We start from the raw sequence: 21,711 nt of genomic DNA on the forward strand, positions 1-21,711 counted from the left end.
AATATTTCTAACAGATAGCATGTACACAACAAAAATGACACCCCAAAATAGATTCTCCTACTCCTCCTGAGTACAGCGATACCACATGTGTGAGACTTCCACAGTCTGGCCACATACAGAGGCCGAGTACAGCCGAGTATGGCTGATCATGGCAGAGCATGGCAGAGCATGGCTGAATATCGCAGAGTATGGCTGGGTATTGTGGGTTATGGCAGAGTATTGCAGAGTTTTGCGGGGTATGGCAGAGTATGGCGGGGTATTGCAGAGTATTGCAGGATATTTCAGAGTAGTGCGGGGTATTGCAGAGCATTGAGGGATGGCTGAGCATGGATGGATGGCTAGATGTCACTGTGCAGCGCTGTGGGCACTACATATGTAGCCCACAGCACTGCTGCCATCCGATCCCTCCCCCTCTCATACTGTACCGATGACATGACGCCGGTTTGTTTATATGTGATCGCTCCGTCATTTGACGGAGCGATCACATGGTAAACGGCCGTGATTAGTGGCCATTTACCGAGATCCGTGATGCGGTCACGGATGCTCTCGGGTGCGCGCCCCAGGGGGCGTGCGAGAGTGGAATTCTGGGAGGACGTCCCTGGACACCCTCCCAGAGTTAAGCAACCGCCCTGTAGCCTTCATTTGGCTATGGGACGGTTGTTAAGTGGTTAAACAACACATCCCTAACCACCAAAGTTACATAAAACATAAAATAACACAGCTCAAGCATATACTCTAGTTCCCAAAGAAAGATCATATCAGCTTCCACAGGAACAAGACATTGAGTAATACAAACAGCGATAGTTGCATGCATGATCTTTTCATCTCAAAACAATAGAGTTCCCCCATGCTATTGCCTAGAAAACCTGAGACCATCCACAGGGCATAACCCTTTCAAGAAACTATTGTAAGTGCTTCCAGCAATGCTTCCCCCTCTCAGCCACATGGCCACTTGAATATGTGGCAGCCATTTTCAAAAGCAACTTTAAATGATCTAAACAGCCATCAAAGTTCACTAAACCATTTGTAGGTGAAAAATATTATTACATTCATGGGTACATGTGTCTTGAAACAATATACACAACTGGCTTGGTCCCATACAAAAGGTAATAATCACAATTCATACATTTCTATTTCTCATATATATATAACAGGGAGTTTGGGACTTTAAATGAAGCAGTTTGGAATGCGGAGGATTATCATTGTAATTTTATTAATATAAATAAATATATAGTAAAGGAATTTCATGTGTATATACAGACATACATATATAATTGGCACAAAATTATAGGCATAATTAGATGGAAAAGTATAAACAGTAGAATACATAATTATATTGGATAAGTCAAAGTCAAAGTAATGTTGATATAAAATAGCATATAGCCTATAGGTGCCCGGGATGGCATATCCAGTGAACTGATAATAAAATTGCATAGCAAGATGATGTAATCATGATATTAATGAATAGGTAACATCAAGGTAACAATGGATAGAGTTCTGGCATCAATCATAGCTCGACGCGTTTCGTGGATGGTATTAGTCCACTCATCCGGAGCTGATGCATAGTAATCCTGTAGGATATATACAAAAAGTCAACCTCAATCCGTATAGAGAGGAATAAAACAAAAAATGCTGGAAAGGTTTTGGCCAGACAAGCACTTACCAACCCTGACACTGAGCATGGCACGTGGCAGATGGCATGGAGTGGGCCGGGGACAACAAACCCCGTAGCGGGAGCTGAGGCGGCATGTAATGTCTGGATGACATCAGGTAAAGAAATGACAGTGTATAGGTAGTGAAATGATCTCCATATGGCAACAATGATAAAGATGGATTGTCATAGTAAAAATACCTGAGGATAAATGTTGAGAAATATAGTATATCAGTAATCATTCAAACAGAGTAGGTTATGTTGAGTATTATATAGTATAAGTAATGTGTACAAAGATACTTGTATATGAAGATTACTGATAAGTAATACACTAGAAGTCATATGATAAAAGAGATCAAATTGAGGGAATAAATGTAACAATAATGATGGGGCATAGCATGTCAGAAAGGGATATCTGGGAATAAATATTGAAAATGGTGTATAATAGTATGTTAATTAAATTAAAACAAATAGCGTTGAGGAATAATATAAATAATATGTCCAGAAATACCCATGTATGGAAAGTGCTCATAAATAATGCCGTGAAGGTTGTAAAAAAAGGGGATCTAATAAAAAAAAAAAAAAAAATCAATAGTGGAAATTCTGGGTATGTGTGAATAGATGGGTAGGGGAAATGTAAAAATTGTGTAAAAAACTAGTACAAGAAACAAGGTGTAGAGTGCGACAGAACAGAAAGCATGACAGTGAAGTATAAGCATGGATATGAAAAGGTATACCTGATGCTGCATAACATGCACAACTAGCGAGATGAAATCAGCTAGTGTGCAGAGACCCCAAGGGGAGACTGGCCGTGTAAGCAGCTAGCTCCGATTGGGGGACGCCTATATACACACATGCCGCCAACGCCACGTGCGTGAGCCTGCGGGAGGAGGGGAGTGGCGTCCGCACCTGAGCTGAATGTCTGCTCAGTGTTTGGCGCCAAAAACCTCCCCCCAATGGTAATCAACGCAGATGACGCTCCAAACGTCGGCGCGGTGACGTCATGATCAACGTCCCGCGTAAGACGCAGGGAACGTGGCGTCGATGCGCCGAGGGGTATCCACCCAGACCTCCTAAAGGGGAGGGGGAGGAAGGATCCACATGGCGCATCGCAGCTCCCGCGCAGAGGAGAGACAAGCCCCAACACAGAGCCACGCCAAATGGACATGCCAGCCCAGAGCAGTGGCAGAGCAGTAGGAAATAGTAAATGACAGGACATAAAAATAAAAATATTTGATAATAATAACAAATAAAATTGTATATAGCAACCAGTGCTGGAAATGCCATCAATGTTAACATTGTGTGGAATAAATGAAGGCATACATAATATGTACAAAATATATCACTAATCCAGAAATTCAGTCCCAATTAGGGCATGTGTTAAACCTCTCGCGTAGATAGCAGGGGAACACTGCTGATCCAACTTTCCAAATGCTTCCATCCCGGTACTTAGTTTTACAGAAAAAAGGGGGAATTGGGACTTTAAATGAGGCGCACTAGTCGCCTCCATCCCGAAATCAGGTATATATAACAGGGAGTTTGGGACTTTAAATGAAGCAGTTTGGAATGCGGAGGATTATCATTGTAATTTTATTAATATAAATAAATATATAGTAAAGGAATTTCATGTGTATATACAGACATACATATATAATTGGCACAAAATTATAGGCATAATTAGATGGAAAAGTATAAACAGTAGAATACATAATTATATTGGATAAGTCAAAGTCAAAGTAATGTTGATATAAAATAGCATATAGCCTATAGGTGCCCGGGATGGCATATCCAGTGAACTGATAATAAAATTGCATAGCAAGATGATGTAATCATGATATTAATGAATAGGTAACATCAAGGTAACAATGGATAGAGTTCTGGCATCAATCATAGCTCGACGCGTTTCGTGGATGGTATTAGTCCACTCATCAGGAGCTGATGCATAGTAATCCTGTAGGATATATACAAAAAGTCAACCTCAATCCGTATAGAGAGGAATAAAACAAAAAATGCTGGAAAGGTTTTGGCCAGACAAGCACTTACCAACCCTGACACTGAGCATGGCACGTGGCAGATGGCATGGAGTGGGCCGGGGACAACAAACCCCGTAGCGGGAGCTGAGGCGGCATGTAATGTCTGGATGACATCAGGTAAAGAAATGACAGTGTATAGGTAGTGAAATGATCTCCATATGGCAACAATGATAAAGATGGATTGTCATAGTAAAAATACCTGAGGATAAATGTTGAGAAATATAGTATATCAGTAATCATTCAAACAGAGTAGGTTATGTTGAGTATTATATAGTATAAGTAATGTGTACAAAGATACTTGTATATGAAGATTACTGATAAGTAATACACTAGAAGTCATATGATAAAAGAGATCAAATTGAGGGAATAAATGTAACAATAATGATGGGGCATAGCATGTCAGAAAGGGATATCTGGGAATAAATATTGAAAATGGTGTATAATAGTATGTTAATTAAATTAAAACAAATAGCGTTGAGGAATAATATAAATAATATGTCCAGAAATACCCATGTATGGAAAGTGCTCATAAATAATGCCGTGAAGGTTGTAAAAAAAGGGGATCTAATAAAAAAATCCTTCCTCCCCCTCCCCTTTAGGAGGTCTGGGTGGATACCCCTCGGCGCATCGACGCCACGTTCCCTGCGTCTTACGCGGGACGTTGATCATGACGTCACCGCGCCGACATTTGGAGCGTCATCTGCGTTGATTACCATTGGGGGGAGGTTTTTGGCGCCAAACACTGAGCAGACATTCAGCTCAGGTGCGGACGCCACTCCCCTCCTCCCGCAGGCTCACGCACGTGGCGTTGGCGGCATGTGTGTATATAGGCGTCCCCCAATCGGAGCTAGCTGCTTACACGGCCAGTCTCCCCTTGGGGTCTCTGCACACTAGCTGATTTCATCTCGCTAGTTGTGCATGTTATGCAGCATCAGGTATACCTTTTCATATCCATGCTTATACTTCACTGTCATGCTTTCTGTTCTGTCGCACTCTACACCTTGTTTCTTGTACTAGTTTTTTACACAATTTTTACATTTCCCCTACCCATCTATTCACACATACCCAGAATTTCCACTATTGATTTTTTTTTTTTTTTTATTAGATCCCCTTTTTTTACAACCTTCACGGCATTATTTATGAGCACTTTCCATACATGGGTATTTCTGGACATATTATTTATATTATTCCTCAACGCTATTTGTTTTAATTTAATTAACATACTATTATACACCATTTTCAATATTTATTCCCAGATATCCCTTTCTGACATGCTATGCCCCATCATTATTGTTACATTTATTCCCTCAATTTGATCTCTTTTATCATATGACTTCTAGTGTATTACTTATCAGTAATCTTCATATACAAGTATCTTTGTACACATTACTTATACTATATAATACTCAACATAACCTACTCTGTTTGAATGATTACTGATATACTATATTTCTCAACATTTATCCTCAGGTATTTTTACTATGACAATCCATCTTTATCATTGTTGCCATATGGAGATCATTTCACTACCTATACACTGTCATTTCTTTACCTGATGTCATCCAGACATTACATGCCGCCTCAGCTCCCGCTACGGGGTTTGTTGTCCCCGGCCCACTCCATGCCATCTGCCACGTGCCATGCTCAGTGTCAGGGTTGGTAAGTGCTTGTCTGGCCAAAACCTTTCCAGCATTTTTTGTTTTATTCCTCTCTATACGGATTGAGGTTGACTTTTTGTATATATCCTACAGGATTACTATGCATCAGCTCCTGATGAGTGGACTAATACCATCCACGAAACGCGTCGAGCTATGATTGATGCCAGAACTCTATCCATTGTTACCTTGATGTTACCTATTCATTAATATCATGATTACATCATCTTGCTATGCAATTTTATTATCAGTTCACTGGATATGCCATCCCGGGCACCTATAGGCTATATGCTATTTTATATCAACATTACTTTGACTTTGACTTATCCAATATAATTATGTATTCTACTGTTTATACTTTTCCATCTAATTATGCCTATAATTTTGTGCCAATTATATATGTATGTCTGTATATACACATGAAATTCCTTTACTATATATTTATTTATATTAATAAAATTACAATGATAATCCTCCGCATTCCAAACTGCTTCATTTAAAGTCCCAAACTCCCTGTTATATATACCTGATTTCGGGATGGAGGCGACTAGTGCGCCTCATTTAAAGTCCCAATTCCCCCTTTTTTCTGTAAAACTAAGTACCGGGATGGAAGCATTTGGAAAGTTGGATCAGCAGTGTTCCCCTGCTATCTACGCGAGAGGTTTAACACATGCCCTAATTGGGACTGAATTTCTGGATTAGTGATATATTTTGTATATATTATGTATGCCTTCATTTATTCCACACAATGTTAACATTGATGGCATTTCCAGCACTGGTTGCTATATACAATTTTATTTGTTATTATTATCAAATATTTTTATTTTTATGTCCTGTCATTTACTATTTCCTACTGCTCTGCCACTGCTCTGGGCTGGCATGTCCATTTGGCGTGGCTCTGTGTTGGGGCTTGTCTCTCCTCTGCGCGGGAGCTGCGATGCGCCATGTGGATCCTTCCTCCCCCTCCCCTTTAGGAGGTCTGGGTGGATACCCCTCGGCGCATCGACGCCACGTTCCCTGCGTCTTACGCGGGACGTTGATCATGACGTCACCGCGCCGACGTTTGGAGCGTCATCTGCGTTGATTACCATTGGGGGGAGGTTTTTGGCGCCAAACACTGAGCAGACATTCAGCTCAGGTGCGGACGCCACTCCCCTCCTCCCGCAGGCTCACGCACGTGGCGTTGGCGGCATGTGTGTATATAGGCGTCCCCCAATCGGAGCTAGCTGCTTACACGGCCAGTCTCCCCTTGGGGTCTCTGCACACTAGCTGATTTCATCTCGCTAGTTGTGCATGTTATGCAGCATCAGGTATACCTTTTCATATCCATGCTTATACTTCACTGTCATGCTTTCTGTTCTGTCGCACTCTACACCTTGTTTCTTGTACTAGTTTTTTACACAATTTTTACATTTCCCCTACCCATCTATTCACACATACCCAGAATTTCCACTATTGATTTTTTTTTTTTTTTTTTTTTTTATTAGATCCCCTTTTTTTACAACCTTCACGGCATTATTTATGAGCACTTTCCATACATGGGTATTTCTGGACATATTATTTATATTATTCCTCAACGCTATTTGTTTTAATTTAATTAACATACTATTATACACCATTTTCAATATTTATTCCCAGATATCCCTTTCTGACATGCTATGCCCCATCATTATTGTTACATTTATTCCCTCAATTTGATCTCTTTTATCATATGACTTCTAGTGTATTACTTATCAGTAATCTTCATATACAAGTATCTTTGTACACATTACTTATACTATATAATACTCAACATAACCTACTCTGTTTGAATGATTACTGATATACTATATTTCTCAACATTTATCCTCAGGTATTTTTACTATGACAATCCATCTTTATCATTGTTGCCATATGGAGATCATTTCACTACCTATACACTGTCATTTCTTTACCTGATGTCATCCAGACATTACATGCCGCCTCAGCTCCCGCTACGGCCCACTCCATGCCATCTGCCACGTGCCATGCTCAGTGTCAGGGTTGGTAAGTGCTTGTCTGGCCAAAACCTTTCCAGCATTTTTTGTTTTATTCCTCTCTATACGGATTTAGGTTGACTTTTTGTATATATCCTACAGGATTACTATGCATCAGCTCCTGATGAGTGGACTAATACCATCCACGAAATGCGTCGAGCTATGATTGATGCCAGAACTCTATCCATTGTTACCTTGATGTTACCTATTCATTAATATCATGATTACATCATCTTGCTATGCAATTTTATTATCAGTTCACTGGATATGCCATCCCGGGCACCTATAGGCTATATGCTATTTTATATCAACATTACTTTGACTTTGACTTATCCAATATAATTATGTATTCTACTGTTTATACTTTTCCATCTAATTATGCCTATAATTTTGTGCCAATTATATATGTATGTCTGTATATACACATGAAATTCCTTTACTATATATTTATTTATATTAATAAAATTACAATGATAATCCTCCGCATTCCAAACTGCTTCATTTAAAGTCCCAAACTCCCTGTTATATATACCTGATTTTGGGATGGAGGCGACTAGTGCGCCTCATTTAAAGTCCCAATTCCCCCTTTTTTCTGTATTTCTCATATACGTATTACACAACATACAGTTATTTACACAAACATTTTAGGTTGTATTAAATGGGTCCTATAGAGGAGGTAAGTATCCCAAACAATAGTGTCATAAACCAGATGTGACCAGAACTGTGTGGACTGCAATAGAGTGAACCAGACATAAATAGGTGAAAGTAAGTTTATTAAGGTAAATGCATATACATGTGAACACACCACCACTACAGAGTGAACACACCAAACAACCAAACAGTGATAATACACAACCAGCATATGTAGCAAAAGGGAGTACCAGAATCGTAGTCAAGCCAGGCCAGGGTCATAAACAGGAGATCAGTAGCTGGGAAGGAAAACAAACAGGACAAGAGAGGATGGATGGATTATAGGAGGGACGGGTCAGGTACAAGGCTCAGGGTCCAGGGTTCAGGTAACAGACAGGAAACAGGATCAACAGGTTCCAGGAATCAGGCTTCAGGTTCAGGAATCAGGTTTCAGGATCAGAGTAACAAGATGCAGGCTGCAGATCAGGGCTCAAGGACAATACCAGGGCAACATGAGTGTACACTTACCAGGTATTTATACTGCAGCTCTGCTAATTAAGGTCAGGTGACACCTGTCTGCAGAGGGGAATACCTGCTCCATACTGCCAGGATTCCTCCGCTGGTGGACGCCAGTACTGCGGCCCAAAGGTGACAGAATATCAGCAGGAAAAAGCTCTTCTGACAGCTCCAACCTGCCAGGAGACACCTGCTGGTGGATCTCAGTACTGCATGCCAAATGATCGATATTACCAGCGGAGGAGACCTTTCCTGACAATACCCCCCTCGAAGGAGCGACCTCCGGACGCTCCAACTAGCCGTTGCTAGGGAAAGTCCATGGTGTCCAGCCGGGCAGCGGGCACCTCAAGCTTGGTAGCGGACAGGAACACATCAGGCTGGGCAGCGGGCAGGAACACATCAGGCTGGGCAGCAGGCACATCAAGCTGGGCAGCAGGCACATCAAGCTGGGCAGCAGGCACGGGCATTTCAAGCTGGGCAGCAGGCACATCAGGCTGGGCAGCAGGCACGGGCACTTCAAGCTGGGCAGCAGGCACGGGCACTTCAAGCTGGGCAGCAGGCACATCAGGCTGGGCAGCAGGCACGGGCACTTCAAGATGGGCAGCAGGCACGGGCACTTCAAGATGGGCAGCAGGCACATCAGGCTGGGCAGCAGGCACATCAAACTGGGCAGCAGGCACGGGCACTTCAAGCTGGGCAGCAGGCACGGGCACTTCAAGCTAGGCAGCAGGCACGGGCACTTCAAGCTGGGCAGCAGGCACATCAGGCTGGGCAGCAGGCACAGGCACTTCAAGCTGGGCAGCAGGCACATCAAGATGGGCAGCAGGCACGGGCACTTCAAGCTGGGCAGCAGGCACTTCAAGCTGGGCAGCAGGCACGGGCACTTCAAGCTGGGCAGCAGGCATGGGCACTTCAAGCTGGGCAGCAGGCACATCAAGCTGGGCAGCCACGTCAAGTGGGGTAGCAGGCACATCAAGCAGGACAGCAGGCAAATGCACATCAAGCTGGGCAGCAGGCACATCAAGCTGGGCAGCAGGCATGGGTACTTCAGGCTGGGCAGCAGGCACATCAAGCTGGGCAGCGGGCACATCAAGCTGGGCAGCGGCACTGGCACCTCTGGCTGGAACACTGGCACCTCAGGCTGCAACTCTGGCACCTCAGGCTGGGAAGCGGACATCAAACTGGATAACAGGCACTGGGACGTCAGGCTGGATTGGATTAGCTGGTGCGGAGGCAGGTTGGGTTTCTGGCAGGATCGTCTTGGTTGGAAAAAACTTTTGTTTTTTCTTTGGCTTAGCCACTGAAGCTCTGTAGGTGAGGGGTGCAGCAGACCGGAAAGGAGGCTTGGGATATGGTAGAGAAGAGGTAACAGTAGCTGGGGGAAGTTCCTGTGGGTTTGTAGGCAGCTGAGAAGATGCAGGTGGGTTGAATGCAGGATAGGTACAGGGAGCAGAGACCGGATATGAGTATTTGGTTGGGACCAGCGTATACTGAGCTGCAACTGAGGTTGACATGGGTGATGGGGAAACATACATTTGGGTAGGCTGGTGTTTGGTGGCAGAGGTGGTTTGTTTGACTGGAGCTGATTGCATCATGTCAGACCATGCTGAAAGTATAGGTTGTACAAACTGTGCTTTTAAATCTCCCTGTCTAACAAAAGACTGAGCAGACACAATGCACTCAGCAATCACCTGTGGGGAACAGGCTGAGTGGTGCTCACAAAAATCGGCTGGATCATCTTCAAAAAGCCATACTAGGGATACAACCTGATTCATATCAAAAGGAGGAGTGAAATCATCATGGTCCTCTGGAATACAGGGCAGGGCCAGCTCAGTACATAGCTTGATCAAAGGCTGCGCCTCCCCAAACAATATATAACCCTGATCGACCAGGGAGTGATCCAAACGTATAGTTGCAAACAACTGGTCACTAGACCATCCTTTCAAAGCCTGGCGGCAATAACCACCACTTTCAGATGCCAGCAGAGAAAAAATAAATGACCTCATTGGCATTCATGTTTGCAACCAACTGAATCAAAATGGTTCACCTGTGCAGCCACTTCCGGTCAGGGATGGCCCTGGTATTCTGTCATAAACCAGATGTGACCAGAACTGTGTGGACTGCAAGAGAGTGACCAGACATAAATAGGTGAAAGTAAGTTTATTAAGGTAAATGCATATACATGTGAACACACCACCAATACAGAGTGAACACACCAAACAACCAAACAGTGATAATACACAACCAGCATATGTAGTAAAAGGGAGTACCAGAATCGTAGTCAAGCCAGGCCAGGGTCATAAACAGGAGATCAGTAGCTGGGAAGGGAAACAAACAGGACAAGAGAGGATGGATGGATCACAGGAGGGACGGGTCAGGTACAAGGCTCAGGGTTCAGGTAACAGACAGGAAACAGGATCAACAGGTTCCAGGAATCAAGCTTCAGGATCAGAGTAACAGGATGCAGGCTGCAGATCAGGGCTCAAGGACAATACCAGGGCAACATGAGTGTACACTTGTCGGGTATTTGTACTGCAGCTCTGCTAATTAAGGTCAGGTGACACCTGTCTGCAGAGGGGAATACCTGCTCCATACTGCCAGGATTCCTCCGCTGGTGGACGCCAGTACTGCGGCCCAAAGGTGACAGAATATCACCAGGAAAAAGCTCTTCTGACAGCTCCAACCTGGGATCCGCTTTCTCCCGATCCGATTGCGTAGGAGGTTCTGTTCGCTCCTTAAATGGTCCTCCATCTGTCGTGGAGATTTTGCTTTACGCTATGTGCAAACCATGTCTCCTGCGCTACTAAGCGCCCTTTCAGCCTTTTGGTATAATGCATCTCAATAAACCCGTGTCTCCCGCATTTCCCCAAGTAAACGGACATAGTCACCGTCCTCATGTTCTTAGCTCCGTCACTCGACTGCCTCTCCCGAGCACCGCCACTTGGTTTTTATTCATGGACAACAAAAGGAAATGACAAACAGGAAGTCATGGCCCCAACAGCCAATCGCTTCCTCCATGCAAAATTACATCACAGGAAATGACAACACAGGAAATGACCACACAGGAAATGACCACACTCAAGGAGAGGGCATCCACAAGAGTGGGAGGGAGAAGTGCACATGTCTCATCCACTTGAGGCATGTACACTGTCCTCCGCCCAGCCACATGCATGCACATCCATCATCTTGGTCAGCATGAAGCCCACTCAATACTGCTCAGAGTAACCAGTATCTAGTAAGATCATTCTACTTGTTCTTACAGGCTTAAGAAGATCTGCGGGGACATTGCTACTGCTGTTGTCACTATACGGTACCAGTATATTAACAAGGCAGATATCAATGTCCTCTTATTAAAGCAGATATGAATCCAAAAGGGATAGCATAGCCACAACAGAGATATACCGTATATACTCGAGTATAGGCCGACTCGAATATAAGCCGAGGCACCTAATTTTACCAAAAAAAAATGTGAAAATGTATTGACTTGAGTATAAGCCTAGGGTGGGAAAATGCAGCAGCTACTGGGTAAACAATGCTCACCTGCAGCCTCACTGTGCCCATTTGCAGCCTCACTGTGCACATCTGCAGCCTCATTGTGCCCATTTGCAGCCTCATTGTGCCCATTTGCAGCCTCACTGTGCCCATTTGCAGCCTCACCTTTGCTTACTAAAACAGCGGGTGTCTCCTGCTGTGTTATGCAGTCTGTTCGGCGGCTGTCCATTGTAACAAAGCCCCGCCTCCTCCTCCGTGATAGAGGAACACTGATACAGTTTCCCAGCATTGTATCAGTGTTCCTCTATCAAAGACAAGGAGGAGGCGGGGCTTTGTTACAGACTGCATAACACAGCGGGAGACACCTGCTGTTTTAGTAATCAAAGGTACGGCTGCTGTACGGCTCACTCGAGTATAAGCTGAGGGGGGGGGTTTTCAGCCTAAAAAATGAGCTGAAAAACTTGGCTTATACTCGAGTATATACGGTAATATTTTTTTCTCGTTATGCGGACTTCGCTCCTCTAGTGTGCATAGACATTTGAAGGCAAGAAGCCCAGCGCAATGTGCTTGATACTTACAAACCGGCAAACGCCCCCCCACACAGAGAACACGTCTCCAAGCCCATGAGAAGGTTTTCATACTGACGGTTTTACCGCTGGTCCCAGCTCAACCCAAGTGCACGCTGCTAGAACGCTCCTTGGTTAAATCAGACACAGGGAGACAGATGACAATCAATAAAACACACATAATAAAATTTCCACAACAGTACACACGGGCAGAATGTCGGGAAACATTTGCCGGTACAAAAAATACAGGCCGACCTTCGGCCCATGTGTAGGTCGGTCTGTCGGCCGAGCATGACGGAGAACCAGCAACCGTCAGACTCACGATCAGAAATCGCAGCCAATGGCAGTACAAATAGTTAGTACAGCGGCTCCTGACCGGAGCTGTCAGGTTTTTTTGTGCAACCTGCTGTAGTGTGTACCAGGCTTTACTGGGTTGTAGAAGCCATCTTCCCAAGAACCAGATAATTTAAACCAATATGTTAAGATAAAATTATCAATAAGATAACACTATGGGTCTGGTGCTATTTTTTCCACTTTCCAAAAAAAAAAAGAAAGAAAAATTAGCAAAATATACTGTAACACAAATGTCACTACAAAAATATAAATGTAGCCTACCTTAAGGGTACATGCAGACTAGGAGCAGAAAAGCTGGCAGATAAAGCGGCATAAAAAATGCTCATAGAGAAAAGGAATTGCACAAGAGTTTAGGGGAATTAATGGGCATTCTCCTAGGTTCACACTGTAGCGAGTTCATAGTTAGATAGTAGGTAAGGTTGAATAAAGGCAATACTCCATCCAGTTCATCCTGTGTAGTTCTGTTTTTAAATAGGTGCAGGCACCTTTTTTGTGGAAAACGAAGGGAAAACAGCAGCCCATTCAAATTAAAGGGCTACCGTGCCCACACAAACGCTGGCCCCAACCCACTCAAGTGTGAACCTAGCCTTAGGATGTAGGGCAGTGTACAGAGGTCAGTAGTATGTAGGGTAGTGTCCAGAGGTCAGTAGTATGTAGGGCAGTGTCCAGAGGTCAGTAGGATGTGGGGCAGTGTACAGAGGTCAGTAGGATGTAGGGCAGTGTACAGAGGTCAGTAGGATGTAGGGCAGTGTCCAGAGGTCAGTAGTATGTAGGGCATTGTACAGAGGTTAGTAGTATGTAGGGCAGTGTACAGAGGTCAGTAGTATGCAGGGCAGTGTACAGAGGTCATTAGTAGGTAAGGCAGTGTATAGGGGTGTTATACACTATGCAGAATCAATTTCTCTTGCACTAATAAGAGACGCTTAAGGGGGGGATTATTAGTATGCACACATATGCTTTTGTATAATGCATTCTGAGTGCACTCTTGCTACCAAGTAAAACAGACATAGTTGTTATGCATATGGAAGCCCCGCAGACAGTCCTACCTGAATAGGACATGCTTTGTTTATTTATAGGGTTGAAAAGGGATAACAATAGAGGCTTGGTGGCTTCACAATCAGCCAATCAAGCCCAGACATTCCTTCAAACAGGAGGTGTTATACAACTCAACCAATAGAACAATGACTAAGGGAGTGTATGGGCTTGTCTGTGCAGAGCAGTGTGTACGTCTTCCCGCCCTTTGTACCTGTTGAACTGTGCTCTTCAGTTAGACAAAGAAACTCACATGTAGTGCGATTGGCCTAAGAAATCGTGAACACTGTCCAATAAATGCGCGCACACACTCCCGTTTCTACCATTGGCGTGAATCCGTATTCTGCATTGTTCAGAGAACAATGTATAGCCGGATTATACTACCATTCCTATGGACACGAGACTATCTGCAGGGACATATCATGGTCCCTCCATGTGCTGATCACACGCATAGAAAGACATGAGTGTACATTCCTCCACAAAGGCATATAGGTATCAAACCGATAATGTCTTTGCAGAGTGAACATCCCCCCCCCCAACGTACGTCTGCGTGTAACACAGGGGCCCTCGCTGGCAGATATATCTTCACTCTGCGAATGCTTTTCTACATCCACAGGAAGCTTTTTCACTACTAATGGGCCTTCACCGATGTCGGTTCAATCCGGCTCGCTCTAAAGAGCAAGCTGCAGTAGAACTAACACTGGGAGACACTGTGACAATACATATTGAATACATCTTAATAAAATTTCCACAACAATCCCTCCTCTTTTGTCATATGCTCGCTTGTCTCTCTGGGGATGTTTTGGAGCATTCTAATTGATCAGCGCCATCACATGGGCGGCGCCGACCAATTAACAGCCGTATAGCCCGCCCTGTCAGCTATGAAGATGCCACGTGGATGCAGAGAGGATTTCTAAGCCCCAGGCTCCTGGCGCGGATATACCGGGGCTTAGAACCAGAGATTGCAGTGGTCCAGGTCAGTGGGACTGGGGGGGGGGGGTGGCGAGGAGTGGGACCTGAGTAAGTTCACTTTACAAATTTTTCATAAAAGTTGTCTATACTCGAGATCTTTTAACCACTTATGGACCACCCGCCATCATTATACAGCGGCACTTTGAAAAGGAATATCATTGTTATGGCAGCAACTAGCTGCCATAACCACTGTATCCTCTTCAGCAGGCGGTCCTCTTTCAGATAAAAGTGGTCTCTGCGGTGGATTCGCTGCAAGATCACTTTTATCAGTAGTGGGTAGAGGAGCCCCCGTCGCACTCTGGTGGTCTCCGCCGCTTACCGGAGTCGCCGGTAGCAACGGAGATGATTGGGTCCTTTCCCCTGCTTGGCTGGCTGCCGAGTGAGGGGAGGATGGCCGCCACGCGGCTCCATTGCATTGACTTAAATTGTCACTTCTGCCCAATGCTCTTAAAATGGAGAATTTTTTTTTTTCAAATGACATTTTTTTTTTTAAATGCATTTTAGTGTAAATATAAGATCTGACATCTTTTTGGTTAAAAATTAAATTTTTCAGCGCTTTCAAAGCGCTGCCCATTCATTCCAATAGGCAGGGACGTTTTGGGAGCGCTGTATAAAGCGTTCCCAACCCGACCCAAAGATGCTGCTTGCAGGACTTTTTTTCCCTTTCCACAAGTGCACTGCCCCAGTGTGAAAAGTCACACTGGAATGAATGTTTTCGTGAGCTTAGCAGAGGCTATTTCCAGTGGTAAAGCACCTGAAAACCGCCCCAGTGTGAAAGGGGTCTAAGCCTAGGCTGCGTTTATACCTGCCAATGAGCAAGTCTCTGTTGGTATGAGCCCAGAGGAAGTGCTCGCCACCATCAATCCCAGAAGGTGAGCTGCACTGCAGCACCAGAAATAAGGTAAATACTGTGGCAAAAGCCACTATCTTTTTTGTTTGTTTGTTTAACAGGTGCAAGACAGCAAACAAAAAAACAAAAACAAAACAAAAATCAAGTTCTGGTTTAAATATGGAATATTAAAAGCAAAAGAAAAAGTCAAAGAGTGGTAAATCTCTCTAGTTATGGCAGTGAAAATGCATTCACACACGCTTCCCTACACAGAAAATGTAGTAAGTGAAACAGACATAGAGATCTAAAAAGGGGGAGGGGTTTCTTAGATAGATAGGCAGTGGCTTTCTAAACCGTGGCTACTGAGAAATAAGAGAAAACAGCCAGATGAGAACTAGGATTTGTGAGAGAGGCTGTTTTAAACAGTTTGGAAATGGTAATGGAATGCCAGATTCGTATGATAAGGCCTGAAGGCTTTGGGTCTCTCACACGGCAGAATTGAGGAAGCTGGGACTTCATAGTCTGACGCCCACGGAGACATCCAGAACAGCCGGTGACAAAACCTGAAAAGAACCGTGTGACTATTTACCGGTACCCAGCTTTAGAGAGCTGCACTGGACGGATATACAGCTGATGCATGATGTAACAAAGACACAAGGTACAGTAATGGGATTATGACCGTAAGAGATTGTGCTACAGGCCTGTTGTTGCGCGATGTAACGCTCTCGTTATGATTTTACGGTGCTGCGCGAGAGAATCCTTTCTGTTGATTTTGAATGATGTATTCACTACATTTAATTGTCTGCAGATCGGTACGGTGTATTTTGCCCACGCAAGATGTATCTGTGAGGCTTTACTGGTGGTTTATCCAAAATATGCTAATCTTTGTATTTCTAATATTAATTGCCCCATCCTATTGCAGCAGCCCACTGCAATAATTCCTAGTGCCAATACAATACTGGTAACTCGTTTATTTGTTCATGACATTGATTTCAGTGGTACATTTTGCGTTTTTCACTGTATGGGAGCAGCAATTCCACAAACAAATCACCTCCCGTATAGTGTGCTTCATGCTCATGAAATGTAAATAATATTGCAGCGCAAGATAAACACCTTTTCTAAATATAATGCATATTGATTATATCCCTTAGCATGTAAATTCACTGTGAGTGGCCACCACCCTATATACACACTGTGAACATGTACAGTAATGTATTGTTACGCACACTCCTAAACTCGGGGTCTACAGGCTGGATTTTTTATATACTGAAACACATTAGGCTGTTATTGATAAACCATAATTGATGCAGTTTTTGGTGATTGTGTATTTAACCTCTTCCAAAGTAGCAGAAGACTTGTGATGCCTGTGAAGGAGGAATATTTTGGGGACTAATAGCTCATTAATAACTGGGCATTATTAAAAATGTTCACACTAGTAGCTCCCATGTAGCTGGATTTATTGTACTAATATATATTTATATATCAGGGGCGCCACCACCTATATGCATAATGATAGCATGAATCTATCCGCGGCCGCCCCCCCTATTCATGTGTGTGCCAGGGTTTTTTTTTTTTTTAAGCACTGAGGCCTCAAAATAGGGTGGACTCGGGACCCAGAGCATTGTGTCTGCAGCCCACCCAGGTGTGTTGCAACAACGAATGAAAATTTACTGTTGCAACACTGATCCTCCTCCCGGCCAATCGGGAAGCAGGTATAAAACCTGTTTCCTGATTGGCCAAAATGTCTGGCGATCCTATTCCATGCCTAGCGCGGGTGGAGGAGAGAGGAGACACCGCGGAAGCTGCTCCAGGAGAGGACACCGGAGCAGCTTTTCCCGAGCCCACCACGCTCTCACCGCCCGCATCCAAGGTAAGGACAGAGGGTGGTGGTGGGGGAGTGTGTTAGTGGCCGGGGGGGGTGAGGGTAGTGCTGCTCCACCGGCCGCCCGGGGGCTGTTTGTTGCCCCCCCAAAAAAAACACCAGCCACCATTGTTATATAGGTTATATCTGATATAATAATATAATATATTTAAAACAGTATTAAACCCAGAAGCAAACATTTATTATATGGTAGCTTACCAAATCATAGATGTGATGGCTGCATTAGTTTGCTTTTTTAGGCTTTCTTCTGCTTTCATCTGGTGATCCAGCCAGTAAGTCTGTTATGTTTTTTTTTAAAGAACAAGCTCTCCCCCAGATGTATCAGTTTAGAAAAAGATAAAAAAAAACCCTGCATGTGATTATAAAGTGTGATCTGGAGTTTGGCTTCAATTTGTTAGTGTATTTTCATCTGCTACTGCATCTAACATTTCTCTCCCCCCCAGACTGACAATGATGCTGTCTGTTGTGTCCCCTGTGCTCATTCATCCAGAGTGTAAATAAAGGAGGTGTGTTGTTAGCCAAATCATCAGGTAAAAACAGAGCGGGGAAAACAAAGTGTAAAAAAGAGGAAAACTAATGCACATCTAATGTACCTAAGGCAGGCTGCAATATATAGTGGGGATGGAAAGTATTCAGACCCCCTTAAATTTTTCACTCTTTGGTATGTTGCAGCCATTTGCTAAAATCATTTAAGTTCATTTTTTTTCCTCATTAATGTACACACAGCACCCCATATTGAAAGAAAAACACATAATTGTTGAGATTTTTGCAGATTTATTAAAAAAGAAAAACTGAAATATCACATGGTCCTAAGTATTCAGACCCTTTGCTCAGTATTTAGTAGAAGCACCATTTTGATCTAATACAGCCATGAGTCTTTTTGGGAAAGATGCAACAAGTTTTTCACACCTGGATTTGGGGATCCTCTGCCATTCCTCCTTGCAGATCCTCTCCAGTTCTGTCAGGTTGAATGGTAAACGTTGGTGGACAGCCATTTTTAGGTCTCTCCAGAGATGGTCAATTGGGTTTAAGTCAGGGCTCTGGCTGGGCCATTCAAGTCACAGAGTTGTTGTGAAGCCCCTCCTTCGTTATTTTAGCTGTGTGCTTAGGGTCATTGCCTTTTTGGAAGGTAAACCTTCGGCCCAGTCTGAGGTCCTGAGCACTCTGGAGAAGGTTTTCGTCCAGGATATCCCTGTACTTGGCCCGCATTCATCTTTCCCTCAATTGCAACCAGTGGTCCTGTCCCTGCAGCTGAAAAATACCCCCACAGCATGATGCCACCACCATGCTTCACTGTTGGGACTGTATTGGACAGGTGATGAGCAGTGCCTGGTTTCCTCCACACATACCGCTTAGAATTAAGGTCAAAAAGTTCTATCTTGGTCTCATCAGACCAGAGAATCTTATTTCTCACCATCTTGGAGTCCTTCAGGTGTTTTTTAGCAAACTCCATGCGGGCTTTCATGTTTCTTGCACTGAGGAGAGGCCTCCGTCGGGCCACTCTGCCATAAAGCCCCGACTGGTGGAGGGCTGCAGTGATGGTTGACTTTCTACAACTGTCTCCCATCTCCAGACTGCATCTCTGGAGCTCAGCCACAGTGATCTTTGGGTTCTACCTCTCTCACCAAGGCTATTCTCCCCCGATAGCTCAGTTTGGCCGGACGGCCAGCTCTAGGAAGGGTTCTGGTCATCCCAAACGTCTTCCATTTAAGGATTATGGAGGCCCCTGTGCTCTTAGGTACCTTAAGTGCAGCAGAATTTTTTTTGTAACCTTGGCCAGATCTGTGCCTTGCCACAATTATGCTCTTCAGGCACTTCCTTTAACCTCATGATTCTCATTTGCTCTGACATGCACTGCAAACTGTAAGGTTTGTGGCTTTCCTAATCAAGTCCAATCAGTATAATCAAACACAGCTGGACTCAAATGAAGGTGTAGAACCATCTCAAGGATGATCAGAAGAAATGGACAGCACCTGAGTTAAATTATATGAGTGTAACAGCAAAGGGTCTGAATACTTAGGACCATGTGATATTTCATTTTTTTTCTTTTTTAATAAATCTGCAAAAATGTCAACAATTCTGTGTTTTTCTGTCAATATGGGGTGCTGTGTGTACATTAATGAGGAAAAAAATGAACTTAAATGATTTTCGCAAATGGCTGCAATATAACAAAGAGTGAAAAATTTAAGGGGGTCTGAATACTTTCTGTCCCCACTGTATATTACATTTTTGATTTTGGATTTCATATACATAATTAGCAGCTCACATGAGGTTCTGCTTTACAGTTAAACGCAAAGCAGATATTAAAGATCCACATGAATGCTACTTTATGTTCATGAATAAATCATTACAGCTGAACTTCAAGAATATGAAAACATACTTCAAAGGTTAAATGCTCACATTGGCCATTGCGGGAGTGGTGAATACACCGCTTCAAAAAATGCCCCTGCCATTGAAACCAATGGGCAGCGCTGCCAAAGCGGCTGTAAAGCGCTTTGGCAGCAGCGCTTTTAACCCTTTTTCGGCCGCTAGCAGGGGTTAAGAGCACCCCGCTAGCAGCTGAAAAGCGCCGCTAAAAATAGTGGCGCTTTACCGCCGATGCCCCCCCCCACCCCACCTCAGTGTGAAAGTGCCCTAAGACCACCCCTGAAGCTAACCCTGAAGCTAATAGCGGCATGTGCGAAGAAATCTGTGTAATGTTTGTGACATGTGCTGAAATAGTACCAATATTTGAGGTGCACTGCAGTGAACGGAAGAGTTTAGAATTGGTGCAAAAATATGGGGCCAACAGTGGCAAAGAAAAAAATGTCCTTGCCTTGGTGGTGTCACTGGAAGGAAAAATTGGCCCTGCATTGGTGGTGTCACTGGAAGGAAAAAATGCCCCAGCATTGGTGTGGTCACTGAAAGAAAAAAAATGTCCCTGCATTGGTGGTGTCAGTAGAAGGAATAAATGTCCTTGCCCTGTTGGTGTTACTAAAAAGGAAAAACTTGCCCTGCTTTGTTGGTGTCACAATAAGACTTTCACACTGAGGCGTGCGGGCGCTGGCGGTACAGTGCCGCTTTACCATCGTTTTAGCGGCGCTAGCGGGGTGGTTTTAACCCCCCGCTAGCGGCTGAAAAAGGGTTAAAACCGCCTGCAAAGTGCCGCTGCAGCGGCTCTTTGCAGGCGGGTTTGGAGCGCTCTCCCATTGTTTTCAATGGGAAGGGGCGCTTTAGGAGCGGTAAATACACCGCTCCTACAGCGCTCCAAAGATGCGGCTTGCAGGACTTTTTAGACCGCCCTGCAAGCGCAGTGCTCCAGTGTGAAAGCCCTCGGGGCTTTCACATTGGATTGCATTGAGCGGCTCTTTCAGGGCTCTTTGCAAAGTGCCTCAGTGTGAAAGGAGCCTAAGGAAAAAATGTCCCAGTATTGGTGATGTCAATGAAAGGAGAAAATGTCCCTGCATCGGGGGTGTCAATGAAAGGATAAATTGTCCCTTTCTCAGTGCTGTCCCTGAAAGGAGAAAAATTGTCCCGTGAAGATTGTGTCACTGGAAGGAAAAATGTCCTTGCATGGTTGGTGTCACAATAAGGAGAACCGTCACTGCATCTGTGGTGTCATTGAAGGAAAAATGGTCTCTGTGTTGGTGGTATTGCTAAGAGAAAAAATGGTGCTGCATCAATGTCAGTGGGGAAAAAATGCTGATGTATCACTCTGCCACTGTGCCACTCTGAGGAGGATTGATTGGCATCTACTGTATGTCAGTGGGATGGGGGAGGTTAGCTGGGAAGTAGGGTCTGAGAAGTACATGAAAAAAAAAAAAGGATCTAGGGGGCTCTGATGGGAGGGGGACAGAAAGGCCTCTAAGGGCTTTTTCAGATGTGCGTCTATCATTGCTACCCCTCTGAAAAGCAGTGTGGTGGATTGCTTTTTAGAGGACATCTAGGAGGCAGTAGGAGGCCATATGTCACCCCTCAACCCCATGTTTTAGCCCGGGTTCACACCTATGCGAATTAGATGTGCGTTTCCCCACATCTAATTTGCATAGTAGGAGAATGTGACTGGCTCCCTATGGAGCCGGTTCACATATCTCCGGGGCGGCTG

At 44.3% G+C, this 21,711-nt stretch overlaps 1 protein-coding gene across 4 annotated transcripts in view; it reads left to right on the forward strand.

Moving 5' to 3' along the window:
• The first annotated feature begins 15,861 nt into the window (after positions 1 to 15,861).
• SEMA6B (semaphorin 6B) overlaps positions 15,862 to 21,711 on the forward strand; it is a 1,880,978-nt gene continuing 1,875,128 nt past the window's right edge. For all 4 annotated transcript variants that reach the window (XM_073594847.1, XM_073594838.1, XM_073594868.1 and 1 more), the window contains exon 1: positions 15,862 to 16,403. The gene's annotated coding sequence lies outside the window, so the exon portion shown is untranslated. The remainder of the gene's footprint in view (positions 16,404 to 21,711) is intronic.

Source organism: Aquarana catesbeiana, linkage group LG01 (genome assembly GCF_042186555.1).
Source record: "Aquarana catesbeiana isolate 2022-GZ linkage group LG01, ASM4218655v1, whole genome shotgun sequence".
In the NCBI taxonomy this organism is placed as follows: Eukaryota; Metazoa; Chordata; class Amphibia; order Anura; family Ranidae; genus Aquarana; species Aquarana catesbeiana.